Below are 16772 nucleotides of genomic sequence, written 5' to 3'. Positions count from 1 at the left end.
TAATATCTCACCTTCTAAAATCAAGTTTAAGTTGTGGGTGAAAATGATCTTGCAATGTAGTTCAGGAAGTAGTAGTCAAAAATGGCTGTGTTTCTCTCTCTTCCTTTATATATATTCAGGTACATAACCAATCAAATGTCAGGTAAAAAAAGTAGAAAATGAAAGTAACATTTTCATTGGTTGTCAATTCCAACACTTCAGATGTGTTTTGTGAAGTAATTTACCTCAGGGTATTTAGAGAGGTCTACAGGCTAAATGGCTAAATGGAATTCCAATCAAATTTGTGAAAATGGTAGGGATTGGTATGTAGTATGAGCTAATCTATATTTGGTGAAATTGTCTCCAGTGGCTTTTCTGTGAACTACTTTCCCACCTTTTTTGATGGTGCGCTTCCCAGGGAGCGACCCGGTACGCGAACCGTTGAGCGCCCCGGTTCGCGAACCTTAAGCGTTCCGGGAGTCCACCATTTTGTGTTTCGGTCGAATTAAGATACAAGATGGAGGGCAAATAATGTTCAGAATGGGTAGAAGGGGGCACGGTAGAGTTATCTTGATCACATCACTGATGACATCATTCATGTGATAATACGATGAAGCTCTTCAGACTCTAATATAACCTTAGATACAGTAAGTGTAAACAGACACTCACAGACTGTCACTCATCCATAGAGTTACACACACACCTAGTCAGTCATGCAAAGAATCAATCACACCTCCATTTTCTCAACTATACAGTTATACACACCTTACTTATTCAAACATATACTAACACATATTTACTCTCTTATACAATCCCTGATACAAGTTCACAATGATCCATACAGCCACTCACACATTCACTGGCTCTTATGCACAGTTATTTATATATGTCAACTCTCACATGTACTGTGTTTTACATATGTACTTGCTTTGACATGTAGCACTGAGATATCCATTCACTCAGCAATACACTCATGCACACAGTCAACCGCCCATACAGCTGTTTCCACATGCACTTTTGAACCCATACATCTAGTGAATCAACTGCTCACACATCTATGCACAGAGTCATACACCTCCCAGCCACCCACACACACACTCAGTCTCCCTTACAAATACTTGGGCAACCAATCAATAACCCATATAGTTAATCATATAGCTACTGATTAACACATGCTGCAGTTTACAGAACAACAGACATAATGATGCACAAATTAAGACAGTTTAGTCACTAACCCATGCACTCAGTGAGACACATTTAATCACTCACTCATACAGTCAGTCATGCACCTACTAAATCCTTCATCCAGACATTTATACATCCACTCATTCTTAAATATGTAAGACATATTTTAACTTTACAGAAAAATACAGTCACTGGATGTTGTCATCAGTGATGTCATTTGAGATGTCATCAGTGATGTCATCAGTGATGTCATTTGAGATGTCATCAGTGATGTCATCAGTGATGTCATTTGAGATGTCATCAGTGATGTCATCAGTGATGTCACTGACCATGTCATGAATGATGTAATATGTGACATGATCAGCAGTGGATTGCGGGTGCGCGATATATAGTTAGTACAACTAACTATATATGGAATTTCAATGGTTTTGTGTGAGTAAAATAAGGTTTTTTAAATGCTAATTCCTAACTATATATGGTGTATAACCTATGGTTTTTTCAGTGAATATATATATATATATATATCTCTATCACTCTATCTCCCTCTATCTCCCTCTCTCTCTATCTCCCTCCCTCTGTCTGTCTCCCTCCCTCTATTTCCCTCTCTCTGTCTATCTCCCTCTCTGTCACCCACTGTATCCTTCCATCTGTATCCTTCCCTCTGTCTCAATCCCTCTGTATCCGTCCCTCTGTCTCCCTCCCTGTCTCTGTCTCCCTCTCTCTGTTTCCCTCTCTCACCCTGTCTTCCTCCCTTAATCTCACTGTCTCCCTCCCTCTGCCTGTCACACTCTGGCACCTCACCCCAGCTTCCCAGGCACACACAGCTGCACCCCTAGTACTACGCAGGCCTTTAAAGGACCATTTACTTGTTAATGGGGCTTTGTTGTGAATCTCCCGGCCCCCTAGAACAGAGTGTCTTGGAGTCTGCGCTGCTGTGGCTGTCTCTGTCTGTCCCTCTCTCTCTCCATCTCCCTCCCTCTCCATCTCCCTCTATCTTTCCATCTCCCTCTCTCTCTCTCTCTCTCTCTCTCTCTCTCTCTCTCTCTCTCTCTCTATCTCCCTCTCTCTTTCTATCTCCCTCTCTCTCTTTATCTCCCTCTCTCTCCATCTCCCTCCATCTCCCCCTCTCTCTCCATCTCCCTCTCTCTCTCCATCTCCCTCTCTCTCCGTCTCCCTCTCTCTCTCTCCCTCTCTATCCCTCTCTCTCTCTCTCTCTCTCTCTCTCTCTCTCCATATCCCTCTCTCTCTCCTTCTTTCTCTCTCCCTCTCTCTATCCCCCTCTCTCTATCCCTCTCTATCTCCCTCTCTCTCTCTCCCTCTCTCTCTATCTCCCTCCCTCCCTCCCTCTGTCTGTCTCCCTCCCTCTATTTCCCTCTCTCTGTCTCCCTCCCTCTGTCTATCTCCCTCTCTGTCACCCACTGTATCCTTCTCTCTGTATCCTTCCCTCTGTCTCAATCCCTCTGTATCCGTCCCTCTGTCTCCCTCCCTGTCTCTGTCTCCCTCTCTCTGTTTCCCTCTCTCTCCCTGTCTTCCTCCCTCTATCTCACTGTCTCCCTCCCTCTGCCTGTCACCCTCTGGCACCTCACTCCAGCTTCCAGGGCACACACAGCTACACCCCGAGTACTACGCAGGCCTTTAAAGGACCATTTACTTGTTAATGGGGCTTTGTTGTGAATCTCCCGGCCCCCTAGAGCAGAGTGTCTCGGAGTCTGCGCTGCTGTGGCTGACTCTGTCTGTCAGTCTGTCTGTCTCCGTCTGTCTGTCTCCCTCTGTCTGTCTCCCTCTGTCTGCATCTCTGTCTGTCCCCATCTCTGTCTGCATCTCTGTCTGTCCCCGTCTCTGTCTGTCTCTGTCTGCATCTCTGTCTGTCTGTGTCTCCCTCCCTCTCTCTGTCTCCCTCCCTCTCTATCTCTCTCCCTTTTTCTACCCCTCTCTCCCTCCCTCTGTCTCACTCCCTCTCTCGATCCCTCTGTCTCCCTCCCTCTCTCTCTATATTCCTCTCTATCTCCCTCCCTCTCTATCTCCCTCTCTCTCTAGCTCCCTCCCTCTCTCTCTCCATCTCCCCTCTCTCTCCATCTCCCTCTCTCTCTCCATCTTCCTCTCTCTCTCCATCTCCCTCCCTCTCCATCTCCCTCTCTCTTTCCATCTCCCTCCCTCCCTCTCTCTCTCTCTCTCTCTCCATCTCCCTCCCTCTCTATCTCCCTCCCTCTCTCTCTCCATCTGTAGTGTAGTTCCTATATTCCCAATAGGCTCTGCGCATTGGAATAATATATTCGGCAGTGTAGACGTAGGACTGAGGTTATCTAGGTCTCTACTGACTATATTAGACTTAAGGTGTGCCAGCTAGCTCAGAGGTCACTAGAAACTTTCCCAAATAAATGAGGAGGAGTTTAACCTCCCTGGATAGACAAGAAGGGATTAGCTTCTGACAACCATAAAACATGACAACTTTGCTCTCCCTGAATAAGAGTGTATCTCTCGAGTCGTGTGAAAACAATAGACAGCTATTTCACTCAGTCAAATGTGCGTACTTAGTTTCACCAGAATGCAGAGAAAAGAGAGACGGGCGTTTTCAATAAAAAGGTGTTATTTATTGAGCAGTCTTCTTCCTCATACAAGAGAAATGAATTGCCACGATTGTAATGCTCATGGTAAAGTAAAGTGCGTACAGTAAAAGGAGGATTATAAAATATTACTGTAAAAGCATTGATATGGTTTCTTAGCCATATGATACTTAAAATAGATAAACTATATATACATACATATATACATTGACTAATCATACTCAACTGGTGCTTCTAAATACGCCTACCCCGGTGTACCTGACCTAAGCCTAATACGTGGGAAGGAGTAAGTAAGTAGCAGTTTAAGTTAAGTTTGTTTTGCCAAGAATCTGACTCAAGAATTCTCTGTAAGGGTTTAGTCAGTTCCGTACCTGGGTAATAGAAAGCAGGAGGTCTGGTATCTCTCTCTCAGGACTCGATATCCCAGCAACCCGCAAGGGTAGGCTGGAAACGCCGGAGCTGGATTTCTCGGCAGGAGAAAAGACAGCGTCTTTCTCAGCGCGTCAAAGAGGAGGGGCAGCGTCCATGGGCTCTCGCATCAGCTGGGCTCTCGGGCAAGTAGATAGCTGCTCTGCTCCAGAATCACCACCGTGTGTTTGCTTAAGGCAACGTTGGTATATTTATACCTGAAAGGTGCCTGGGTTTGACGTAAGGTTGGACATAAGACGTCAATAAAGATGTCACTAAGAACTGGCCGTTCTTACAGTGCTTTACAGGAGTTCTAGGAAATCAAAACAAAAGCAAGGGGGATTTCCCAGGTTGCTGGAGGCTTGGTTTTGTTTAGAGAACTCGGTGTGCTTACTAGGGGGCCGGAGAAGTAGCCTTGCTTAATATGACAGCATGCGCTACGACTGAATTATGGATATGACTATTATGCCGTTGTATGGATAGTATTGATTATAACCGGACAAGGGCATAAAATAGGAATATCGATTCAGGTTTCCTAGATAAAACACTACACCCACTCCACAAATTGATGTCCATCATTACTAAAACTTAAGCAATAGTAAACATAAAAGGTGCATGTGTATACCAACTAAGGGTGGGCGGCCAGCTACGCTCCGTGCACGGAGTGCACGTAGTGCCGTCTCCTACGCATTTTGCGTAGCGGGCGTAGCCAGGCGGCACTATGCGCGCTCCGCAGACGGTGCGTAGCCGGCCGCCACCCGCCTCCCTCCCGCCCTCCCTAAATACTTACATAAAAGGATAGTAAGCTTTTAAAAACACTTACCTTGTCTGCCGCGTCCCCGGGGCTCCCTCTCGCCGTCCTGCGATTCGCGCCGCCATTTCAGATACTAATGCGCATGCGCGGGCGCCCAAGCATGCGCATTTCTCATGAGAAATATGGGATACGTCTATCTCAACATCTGTAGTGCTAAACTGTCAGGTGTTGGCTTTGGAATAGACGGTTTGTTCAAGTCTTTAATTTTGGCTAGGCCAAGACAGGTTGTCTGTTGAATGGTGTCATTCAAAAATATAATTTGTTCTGGGATCATGCAGGCTCTAAATAATGATTCTATACCTTGGACCTGCCAATCTTTGGTACCCCAGATGGTTTTTGTTTCAATATTGTTTTTCCAAAAATCAAAACCAAATGTAGTCATTTGTTCATACAATGCTTCTGAATAGATTAATTTAGTGTTTGTCAGCATTGTTTTCATTCCTGTCTTATTTAACATTCTGAAATAAAAGGCTTCTGCTTCACTTGTGTTAAACCCTGAGAAGTATGGGAATTTTTCATAAAATGTTTTTGAACTGCCTTTTGGTGGAGTTGCACAATGTTCCCATTGATTATACTTTAAAACATTTCTAGGTTGAGCAGATTTATGCAAATAGTGATGTGCAAAATGGTTGTAGCAGTACATGTCTTCATAATTAGATGAACCCTGTAAGTAATCATGTTCTGTAAATTTTGCTGACATTACTAAGTCTGACATCATATCATTAATACTTTCAAAGTCCCAATCATCAGAGAATGTGCTCGGTTTTACAAAGTCACTCAATGAAATCTTAAACTTGTGTGGATACTTCAGGAGCTCGACCGGGCCATAAATATCGTAATCTGTTTTGTCCCAAGCTACCCCACCGGGTATTGGATTGGCTGTGACATTCACGGATGATAGTTCTCTTTTCTCGATGTGAGATGACTTGTGTGGCTTTAGGACCAAGTTGATGTTCTGACTTGCTGTGTCCATTGTACTATATTTTCCCTCAATGAATTTTCCCAAACAAAGAACCATGATGAGCCAAAGCAGGAGGAAAAGTACACCTAACACAATCCAAAATTCAATCTATGGAGAAATCAGATAGGTTTCTTTGAGTTGATGAAAGAGTTCTATTACTTTTTCTTTAAAAGATTTTGTTGTTGGCTGTTCTTCAGGTTCGCTCGGATCCTCAGAAAAGTCATTGAAATTGATGAAGTAGCCAGATGCAGTTCTGTCAATTGTTGGAATCGCTTCCGGATTTTTATTTGCTTTTGGAATTTTCTTTGTTTCATTAGCATAGTCTATGGCTACATCGTTGTAGACAGGTGTTTCTTGATGAACTGTTTCAATTTGGGCTTCAAGAGGCACAAGTTCCATGGCATTATTGCATAGTCCCTTTTTAATCACTGCAGGTTTATCAAATGTGATTAGTCTCTCAGTTTGAACCTCTTGGATTGTAGCAAGATTTGGTGTTCTGCTATTTCTTGGGAGTCCACTGGGCCTACTACTTATTATCGGCCACATGATTGTGGTTTTACCAGGCCGATGGATACAACTCGGTTCTCCTTTTTACCAGCAAGGGGTGGTAGTACAACTGATCTTGTTCCGTTGACATATAAGACAGGTACTGCTTTTCTGTAAGAAGGCCCAAATTCCTTCTTCACCGCGATCTTCTCTCTGACCAGATCCCCAATCTTTGGAATCCCGGCAGGCCTTGCTGGGACAGGTGGTTTCTCTTCAGTGGCTGCTGGCTGCTGTTTTAGCTTTACGTTGCTCAGGTATTTTCTTGTTTCATTTAAGTCCTGTAAAATAGCCAAACGATCTTTGATATCAAAGCTTTTTTCTTCTACCACTGAAGTCTGACTATTCTAGTACCGAACAATAGTTCATACGGACTGAAACCTTTTAGAGAATTTCTTGGCAGATTATTAAGACTACGTTGGACACTTGTTAAATGTTGGACCCACCCAGTACCCGTACCTAATACCCTCGCCGTTATAGATTGCTTTATGTCTCGGTTTTTTCTTTCCACAATCCCGTTTCCCTCAGGATGGAAGGGACAAGAGTACCGCAATGCAATGCCCATGCTGGTCATGGCCTCCTTATAAGCTCGAGAGCTAAAAGCAGGACCCTGGTCCGAATGTAGCATGCCAATTGCGAATGTGCCGATATAGACTCGCAAATCTTTTATAACAGTTCTGGCGTCAGCCGAGCGCTGGTGTCCTACATTTTAAGTGAATCTAGTCTTAAATAATATACATAGGGATGCATGTTTCCTGTTTAATCATGCGTATAGACAGGGCTTTAAGTGGGCCAGGTCTGTCCGGGTCTGAGCACCGGCAGTTATATTTAGAGAGCCTCGAAACGGGTCTCTCTCGGGCTCTATTTTCGGGCCAGAATACGTTTTTTAAAATATATTTTAGGACTGTAAATAGAACAGTTACGGCATGTTTAGGGATAAATTAATTTTATACTACTGAAAATCGAATAGCGCCTAGAAACGTGCAGGGAAAGTTAGTGCAGCTGTCAGTGCTCTCGAGGGGCAATCAGGAGAATATGTCTACTATGCACAGTGTCTCCGACTCCAACAGCACAGCAAACCCTGTCCCATCCTTCACGCTCTGGCTCTACAAAGGCCCGGTATTTCGCACATCATTTAGCAGCACCGCCCACCCCCCATATAATCAATTACGGCTGTGCCACACCTCGACGACGGGGCTTTTATCCCTGTTAATGACACAAGCACCGCCGCACGCTGCCCGCAGAGCGCGGCTCCGGGAGGCAATCAGAAAGCTATTTAATACTCTTTAACGGACTAAGTGATGGAATGATCTATATTTTAAGGCACCTTACTTGGAGAAGCTGGAAGGGTGAAATGTCCCATAAGTTCTGTGACTCGTAGCGGAAATGGCCTACCCTTGAAGATCTTGATCCCTGCTTATTCTTTCTGTGAGAAAAGTACCCCTTTTCAAGATGCATGAGTTTGTGTGTGTGAAACAGGGAGACCTTCTCCTTCACAGGCTTTGACTGCTGTACAGGTGCTGTATGGCTGAAGGAAGCGTGCATGACCTCTGCTCATGTTGTATCTACGCTCTGAAAGGAATAAATACTTCTACTGCCAGTGCACACTTTGGGCAAATTTATCAACACTCAACAATATGACAAAGTGACGCAAAGTGTTGTTAAAGTATTTACTTTCCAGCACAAAAAATCTTTGCACTGTAAAGTAGCATTAAAAGTAAAAGCAGACAGACATACAGGGAGGCGACAACTACACAAGACAGATGCGGGTGAACCTTCTATTCATTTCAGGCCTTCTGTTGACATCACTCTTTGAAGATCGACTACACAAAAGTTTCCTTGGTCTTTAGGCAGTGACTGGTGGGGTGAACGGTGTGGGATTAAGATAGTACCCTACACTCACTGTACAGTTATTTTTGCACATCTACATTACACGTATTTTTAATTTGCCGCATGGGAAGATACAATGATTTGCTAAGGAGCATACAGTGTTTAAGTGAATTGTAGAAGCACTGCACAGTAAATTAATGTATTTATTGTATAGTTAACACCATTGCAAGTGTATCAGAGGGCGGATCTCACAGTTTATCACTGGCCCATAAATCAGCCACAGTGACCGCGTGTTCCATTCTGAAGTCTCCCCCACAGCAGTCCGAGAGGAAATAAAGCAAATTGTCGACTTTATCAAAATGTTTAATGTTCATGTGGCCACATTGTTGTGCTCTATAGATTGCTGCTGCTTTCATCGGCTTTCTTTTATAATACAAAATATCTTTCTTTTATAATACAAAATCTCTTTCCATTAATGAGTAAAGCATGATCATCTTTTATTTAAAGAATTGAAGTCTCGGGTAGTTTTGGAAAATGAGTTAAGCGACAGCAGCATTTTGGTGAAAACATTAAATCTAATGAATGACTGTTGTGAGGACTGTGTGATGTTTGTAAAATCATGATGGTAACACTAGACGTGGCCTCTCTATACACCCAAATCCCTCAAGATGAGGCTTTGGAAGTGATTGAAATTTATTTGGACCAGCGTGAGAGACCACACAGGGTACCCACGCCATTTATTGTGTCACTAGCAGAAATCACGCTACGGAGCAACTATTTCAAATTTGAGAATGAGTTCTACATCCAGATCAAGGGGACAGCCATGGGTTGTCCCTATGCGCCGGAGCTGGCGGTACTTTACATGGACCAATATGAACACCGTTTCATATACAACAACAATCCATTCAGAGACAATATACACCAATGGTTACGGTATATTGATGATGTCTGGCTCCTGTGGCAGGGGAGCCAGACCCAGTTAGATCAATTCCATGATTGGCTTAACTCTCGACATAGTGATATTAAATTCACACTGAACTCTAGTCAACATAAAATGACTTTTCTGGATGTCACAGTAGGCAGTAGCGAGGGAATGCTATTTACAACAATCCACAAAAAAGCAACAGATAGAAACACAATCTTGCATTTCAAAAGTTCAAATCCACAATGTTTAAGAGAAAATCTGCCCTACGGGCAAATGCTAAGGATAAGACGTAATTGTACAACTTTATCTGATTTTGAGACACATGCCTCCCTATTCTGTAGAGAAATGTCAAACAGGGGGTATCCAAAAAAGCTGCTCTCGCACACGAAGAAACGAGTAAGGTTTATCCCGAGGGATTCTTTGCTCAAAGTGAAGAAGAAGGAGGAGCTTGAACGATTGGTCTGTGTGTCGACCTACGGCCAGCACACAAACCAATTCAAGCGTATCATTTTAAATAACTGGCATTTACTTGAAACGCTGGACCCTCCCCTTCAAAAACCAATCTTCGCCATGTGCAAAAACAAAAGCCTAGGGCAACATTTGGTTAAAGCAGATAGTTTTATCCCGAAGCCAAAAAGTGACCTTATTTCCCAATGGAATTTAAAACCCATCTGCGGGCATCGCAAATGTGGCAATTGCGTGTCCTGTGCGGCAACACTTGAAAGAAATGTTTTCTCCAATAATGATGTGACATGGAGACATGATGTATTTACGAATTGCAGAACTAAAAATGTGGTCTATGCTGTGGTGTGCATCTGCAACAAGGTGTACATAGGAAAAACTACTCAGGCGGCCAATGTCAGAATTACACAGCACCGCTCACGGATAAAGAAAAAAGTGCTGACTGCGCCCATGGTGGAACATTTTGTGAGCTGTAACCACAGCGAGAATGATTTCAGGTGGACGATTTTGTTTTGGATTGATCCCAAGCATCATCCAAATGTAGAAATGGCCTTACTTCAAAAGGAAGCCTACCTAATAATGAAGTTCGATAGCGTGAATAATGGGCTAAATTGCCTGAGTGAAATCAATAGAATGTAAACAATAGGCAGTAACCCTCATCCACGAAGGACTACCGTTCCCAGAAGCCACCTCCCTGGCCCACACGCCCCCACTAGTCACATGACGATCACATGACTTTGTTCTCAATGCTGGAGAAACAAACGAGCGATCCGCAAGGCGTTTGAGCCATCGCTGTTTGTTGTGGGGAAGATGTTTTTACAAAACGAGGAATAAGGTAAGCCTCTGTGCAGTACAGAAATGTATATGAGAATCGGCTTGCCATGTAGGACAATGCGGTTAGTTTAACACACGCATGTACCGCTTGTTTGTCCTTTCAGAATTCGAATTAATTTGAAAATCGGTAGCGGCATAGAGAAGCCCCGTGGAAGACAGCATAAGGTAGGCTTCTGTGTAAGGCGCAAAGAATCAGACAGCTGGTGCGTTCGGCGCCACAACGCAGCCATGGCTAACACCTGCTTGTATTACTTGTATTTCCACAGAAATCAAGTACATTCGTCAATTCATAGCGGGGGTGAACCGCTTCAGGGCGGACTTAAAGTAAGTCAGTTGAGCATTTTCTCATAATGAACTAATGCAAACACACTGAGTGTGAGCCTGCTAACTGTTATTCACATTATTTTAGAATATGTGATCCGCGTGAGGATTATTTTTTCACCGGTGGCTGTGACATAATCGTGACGGCGGCATCAAACGCGAAAGGTAAAACACTGCCCTCTTGCTGGCCTCATCATTATGGCTTCATAGCAACACAGATTTTTGCTAAAACAATCTCACTTTGTTGCAGTGAGTACCCACGGCATAGACCACAGTGTATGATAAGTGCAGCCCTGGAACTCGAACTCAGCAGGTATGCTGCACTCCCCCTTTGGGAGAAATTATTTTGTAAATAATTAATGGATGGAGGACGAGACAGATAAAGTTTTTCTTGTTTTTGTGTTTTATAAACAGTTCCCATGGACCAGACTTTGACAGCCCTGATGAGAGTCTTTTGATTCATCCAAGGGACTCGAAACGCGTCGGCATTGTTCACTTTTTTTACATTCATTTGATTGTGATTATTGCAGAACAATTCTAAATTTGCACAGAAGCAGATGTATGTTGTATTGGGTTGAGATACTCGGTACATCTTTTTGTTTAAAAGTTTGGTGAATAATCAGGATCGAGACTGCATTATTGAGTAACAGCTCCATGTTTCACTGTGATTAAGAGCACTTTGGTATTGCAATTGTATATATAAGTAATTATCATTTGTGTAGTAATGTTTCTAGTATTGTACAGTTTTTGTTTTTTGTGGAATAATTTTGTATTGTAGAGTATATGGCAATTCGTGAAGTTGATAATGTTCTTTGTTTTGCCTAGACTAAAATAACTGAATAATTCAAAAGCGAATGAATTCAAAAGACTTGAAAGTCTGGATAAACTAATAAATTTTGGTTTACCCAATTCAGCATTCATTGGTTCATTGATAACAGAGGCATAGGTAAAATCCCCATTTTTTTGCGTTTGTAAAATCTGGGCACATCAATGTTCGCTATTTGTGTTTGGACACTATCACTGTTGAATATGTTAGTGACAAACAGACAGAAAGAAGTGCACGAGTGCAGTGTGGCCTTTCTTAGGACTCTGGAGGGTTTTGGTGTAACTGGAAGCATGGTGCTGCTATGTACATAAACAACAACGTTGGTCAAGCCTAATTATTAATTCGTTTAGGCCAACCCTCACCTCGTTTTTGACTGTGAAGAGTAAAGTGCATGTGTTCTCAGATTTGCTTGGAAATGCACCATTTGCCCACCCGTTTTTCAAAATTTTCTCCACCCGAACCCTCCTTAGGTCGTTCAGGCTGGTCGCTCGCAGCGGTGTGCTCCACCACTAATTTTACGGGCCACCACTTTCAAATGTTACCAGCCGCCACTGCCTTTTATGCTCAAATAGAATTTGTGTAAAGATTCATTAATGTACATGAAAATGCTTTTGCGCGACCTCCAGGCAGGAATCGTTAGTGCTACAAAAAAGGAGATTCACAGCCTTTAATTTCCTTCCAGGCTTCTATCCCCTTTCCCGCACTGTGTCCTTTCGCCTGGCTGGAAAGAGTGCCCTACACTGTGCTCCAGTTGGAGGGCAGCGAAATCATGGGTCAGAGTGGAGACGTCATGCTAGGTGAGCTGCCTTGTAGGAGGAAGTGAAATCCTTTGAGGAAAAAGTTTTCCAAAGGTAGGATAATTGGAGGGGTTTTTTATAGGCACACAATGCTAGTTATCTTGATTTAGACCACGCCCCTGTGTGGATAGGCCACACCCCTTTAAAAGGTTAGCCCCGCCCCTTTTAGAGCACCCCCAGTTTTTTTTTCCACTTAAAGGCCTGCGTATAGATCGCCTTATGCTTTCTATTAGGTGTTCTGGCACTACTTCGGCCGGTTCGCCACTGCGATCTCTGTTGCAGTTTTCACAATTTTTTGCAAATATGTGATTATCCAAGCTCATTCCCGGCCACCAGTATTCTGATTGTAATTCTGTCAGAGATTCCTTGATCATCTGATGCCTTAGACCTAATCCCATATGTGCTTCGTGTATTAAGAAGATTCTCCTGTTCGTGTTTGGAATTACTCTATCCCCCACTCCAGGGATTCGAGCAAAAGGAACGGAGTTTGCATCGATTATGTATGTATAATTGAGTGGATAGTTCACGGGTAATGCTGCACAGTCGCCTTTTGAAGATGTTTTTACCGCCAACATGGTTTCCCCGTCTATGTATTTTTCTGAACGCTTTTTTGTGGCTACGGAAGCCGGATTAGTTGCTTCCGCTGTGGCTGTTTCAGCCAATGAATTCCCTGCAGTGTGAACGCCATCACGCTGATGACTCAGTGTATGTATCACGTGAGTCTTTTGTAGTTCTTTCTTTACAAGAACTACTTGTTCACAAAGCGATTGTTGCTTAATTGTGGCACCTGTGTCATCTTTGTAACCGTTTTGAACCAATTTCTGCAAGTCATTATTGTATGATTTGACGCAGGAATGCGAATCGCACACTATTAGTGTCGGGAATTCGCAATCGGCAATGTCGAGCGCCATTTTTAAAGCTATTAATTTAGTTTGTTGACCTGAATTGTCTTTTACAGATTGTGACATTGTTACCAGTGGTCTCAATTTACCTCCGCGCCACCGGCATTTGACAACCTCGCACGTAGCGTTATAAGCTTGTTTTCCCCAAACTGAGGGCTCTGCATAACTGTTTGTGTATATTACGCAGGCGTACTGTTGTAGGAGCAGAACGTCGTTAGGCAGAGGATATTCTTTTTCATATGTTAGATAGTTCAAATTTTTCATTTCCGGGTCAAAATAGTATTTCACTTTTTCTGTAGCGAGAGAATTTTCCCATTGTATCAATTTTGGATCTAATGCCACGGTAGTTAAATTACATGGGCTTGTTAATGCCTCGAAGGCTGATTCTGCTGTTAAAACAGTAATCCGTCTGCCTTGGGCCTGGACTCTTTCTTTAGCTACAGCTGTTTGAACCGCATTTATAACATTTTTCGTAAGACTGAATGTTTTTTCAGCTTGTGAGTACAAGTGTGATTTGTATGCTATTGGTACCTTTTCTCACTCATTAGAGGTCAGGTACGTGAATCCGCATCTTCCTGGGATGACTCGGATTACAAGGTTGCGTGTATTATCGCGAGTTTGCAATTTTGTTTTTGCTAACATGTCTGTTTGCAATGATCTCAAAATTTCTGTGTGTTTTTGAGTCCAATTGATTGGTTTAAAATCAGGTTTTATTAATTCATAGAGAGGTTTAACCCTCTCTGCATAATTTAGAATGTATGTTCTTCCGAAATTCAGGAAACCTAGTATTGATTGTAAGTTCCTCAGCGTTTTTGGTGCTTGGAGTACAGCACACTTCTCTAAGAAATTGTCTGCTAGGCTTTTGCCTTCACTTGATAATTCATATCCTAAAAATAGGACAGTTAGATGGGCAATTCGTGACTTTTTAAAGTTGAATTTGTAACCCTCTGCTGCGAACCCAAGTATTATGGTGTTCACTCTTTTCAAGTGAGTATCCAAATCATCATCTGTTAGATAGATGTCATCGACATAAGATAAGGCCTCATCATCATACATTTGTAGTAACTCTGTTACTCTTGCTGAGAATAATCCTGGGCTATTCTTGAACCCCTGTGGGAGTCGACATAAATTTTTCTGCGAGCCCATTATTGAGAAAGCGGTCAAATACCTGCTTTCAGGTGCAATGTTTTGACAAAAAAATCCATTAGAGATGTCTAATGTTGTTTTGTATTTTTTGCGCATGATGTTATTCATTAGTGCTGCACTGTGTGAGTTTTGTACTGCAAATGTCTTGCAACATGAGTTAAGGTGTCTGTAGTCCAAAACTAGACGATATGAATTGTCTGGCTTGGAGACAGGAAACAAGGGATTGTTCATTTGTGAGGTGCATGTTTCAATCACCCCCTGGTATTCAAGTTGATCTAAGATCTCCCTGACCTGTTTTTTAGCTTCTTGCTTAATTGGGTACTGCCTTTGTGCAGTTGGTTGACATTTTAATTGGATTTTGTGAGGAGGAGAGTCCTCATCCCATCCTACATGATTTTTTTATAATGCAGGAGCTTGGGCTACTGCCCACTTTCTTGCAAGTGTATATTTTTTATGAATTGGAATGTGATTTGAGAAGGCATGCATAATCATTTCTTCGCCATGAGGGCACTCCCTGACAAACTTTGGTGGCCAGTCCTTTTCAGCTAAAAGGATGTCATAGCCTTTGGAAAGGTTATCCTAATATAGACCCCTTACTTTCCTAGTCTTATCTCCCTCTATACGTAATGTTATCTCGTATATTTTATGAGGTTTGCTAACTCTGCTGTCTGCAGTTTCCACTTGAATGTATTCATTTGTGTCCACTGTCTCCAGATGATTCATCAAGATCTTGCGAGCTATGGTCACTTCTGCTGCGCTGTCTAGCACTGTCTGGGCCCACTCTCCGTTTTTCAGCTCTGTCCTCAGTATCCTCGGCATGTTTGACTATTTTAATGCTGGCTACCTTCTTTCTTGGAAATTGTAATTTTTTACTTTGATGAGCAGGTTCTTTGTCTTTGGACTTGACGTGCTCTTCCCTTTGTTCTGACCGTCCTCTTCTTTCCGATTTCTGCGAGGAAGTCTGAAAAGATCGAGAGGGATGTGTATCAATATCTTGATATCTATCAGGTTTCTTTAGATTATCCCTATTTCTAAGGTTGTATCTTTTCTCAGAGGGCTCCCTCTGGGGAGACTTGTGTCCTTGGTCCGGAGATCTTTCTCTCCGCCGAGGAGACCTTCCTCTGGACTGGAATCTTTTTTCTTTGGGAGTGGATTGTTTATTTCCATCCCAGCTCTTTTTTGGAGTGTTTAGATTATTTTTAATAAATATTTTTTCAGGATTTTCAGTTAGTTGGGGTTTTACTGGTTTCCCACCCAAACTATCTCTTCCTAGTTCTTCATAGGATTTTTCTATGATTCTGGCAAGTTCAAATGGCTGTTCTGCTATATCTGTTTCTTTCAATTTCTGGTGGATCGTTATATCCTCCGTTGCCAATTGAACCAACTCTCTATATGCCTGTGTTAATTCTTTTATTTTAACTAAGAGTTCTTCACTTGACATTTTTTCAATGTCTGGATGTGGTGTGTAGCTGGCTAGAACCGGCCACGTTGCTTCTGGTCTACCTAGTGGACCGAGCCTGGTGATGTGATTATTATGTTTTAGGGCGCCTTTAAACCAGAGCAGGTGCTCTTGGTATTTTAATGGGATTTCCACCTCCTCGAAAGGAGTGTATTCATCCGGTGGTTCCTCTATTTTGTAATAGTGGAACTCGTGTGTGACAGCATTTGCTGCTGGAAAGTTTATCCATGAATAGAATACCTCTGTCTGCCGATATTCATGTTCCTCAATTACGAATACGACTATACCACCTCTCAATGTTAGTCCATTCTCTATAAGTTTAAGAGTTATAGTTTTTCTTATGTTGACCGGAATGAGTATAGCATTCGGGTCGGTCTGCAGGAGACTAGTGTCATCCTCTAGGAGTTGAGCTGCTATTCTAGCTGTCTCCCTTTCTTCTTCACTTTCTGTCATTTTTACTGACAGAAAGGTTTTTGTTGCAGATCAATTTTCAAGGAAACTAAGATTAAGTGAACAATATTTTTGGAACACTGTATCCTTCAACGTTGACTAAACCAAAACTATACATAGAAATCTCTTCCCACTAAGTTCCGGCGGATTTTTAACCTTTTACCCACTCCAGACGTCTTTTGGAGTATTTACGGGAAAAAGGGTCTGTGTGAAAAAGCACGACTGAGTTACTCTAACGTCTTGCGTTAGATTTATTGCCTTACCAAACGTTGGGCGCCATGTAGTGTAGTTCCTATATTCCCAATAGGCTCTGCGCATTGGAATATTATATTCAGCAGTGTAGACGTAGGACTGAGGTTATCTAGG

This window comes from Lissotriton helveticus, chromosome 12, assembly GCF_964261635.1.
Source record: "Lissotriton helveticus chromosome 12, aLisHel1.1, whole genome shotgun sequence".
NCBI classification, from domain to species: domain Eukaryota; kingdom Metazoa; phylum Chordata; class Amphibia; order Caudata; family Salamandridae; genus Lissotriton; species Lissotriton helveticus.
This window is presented reverse-complemented; position numbering follows the sequence as displayed.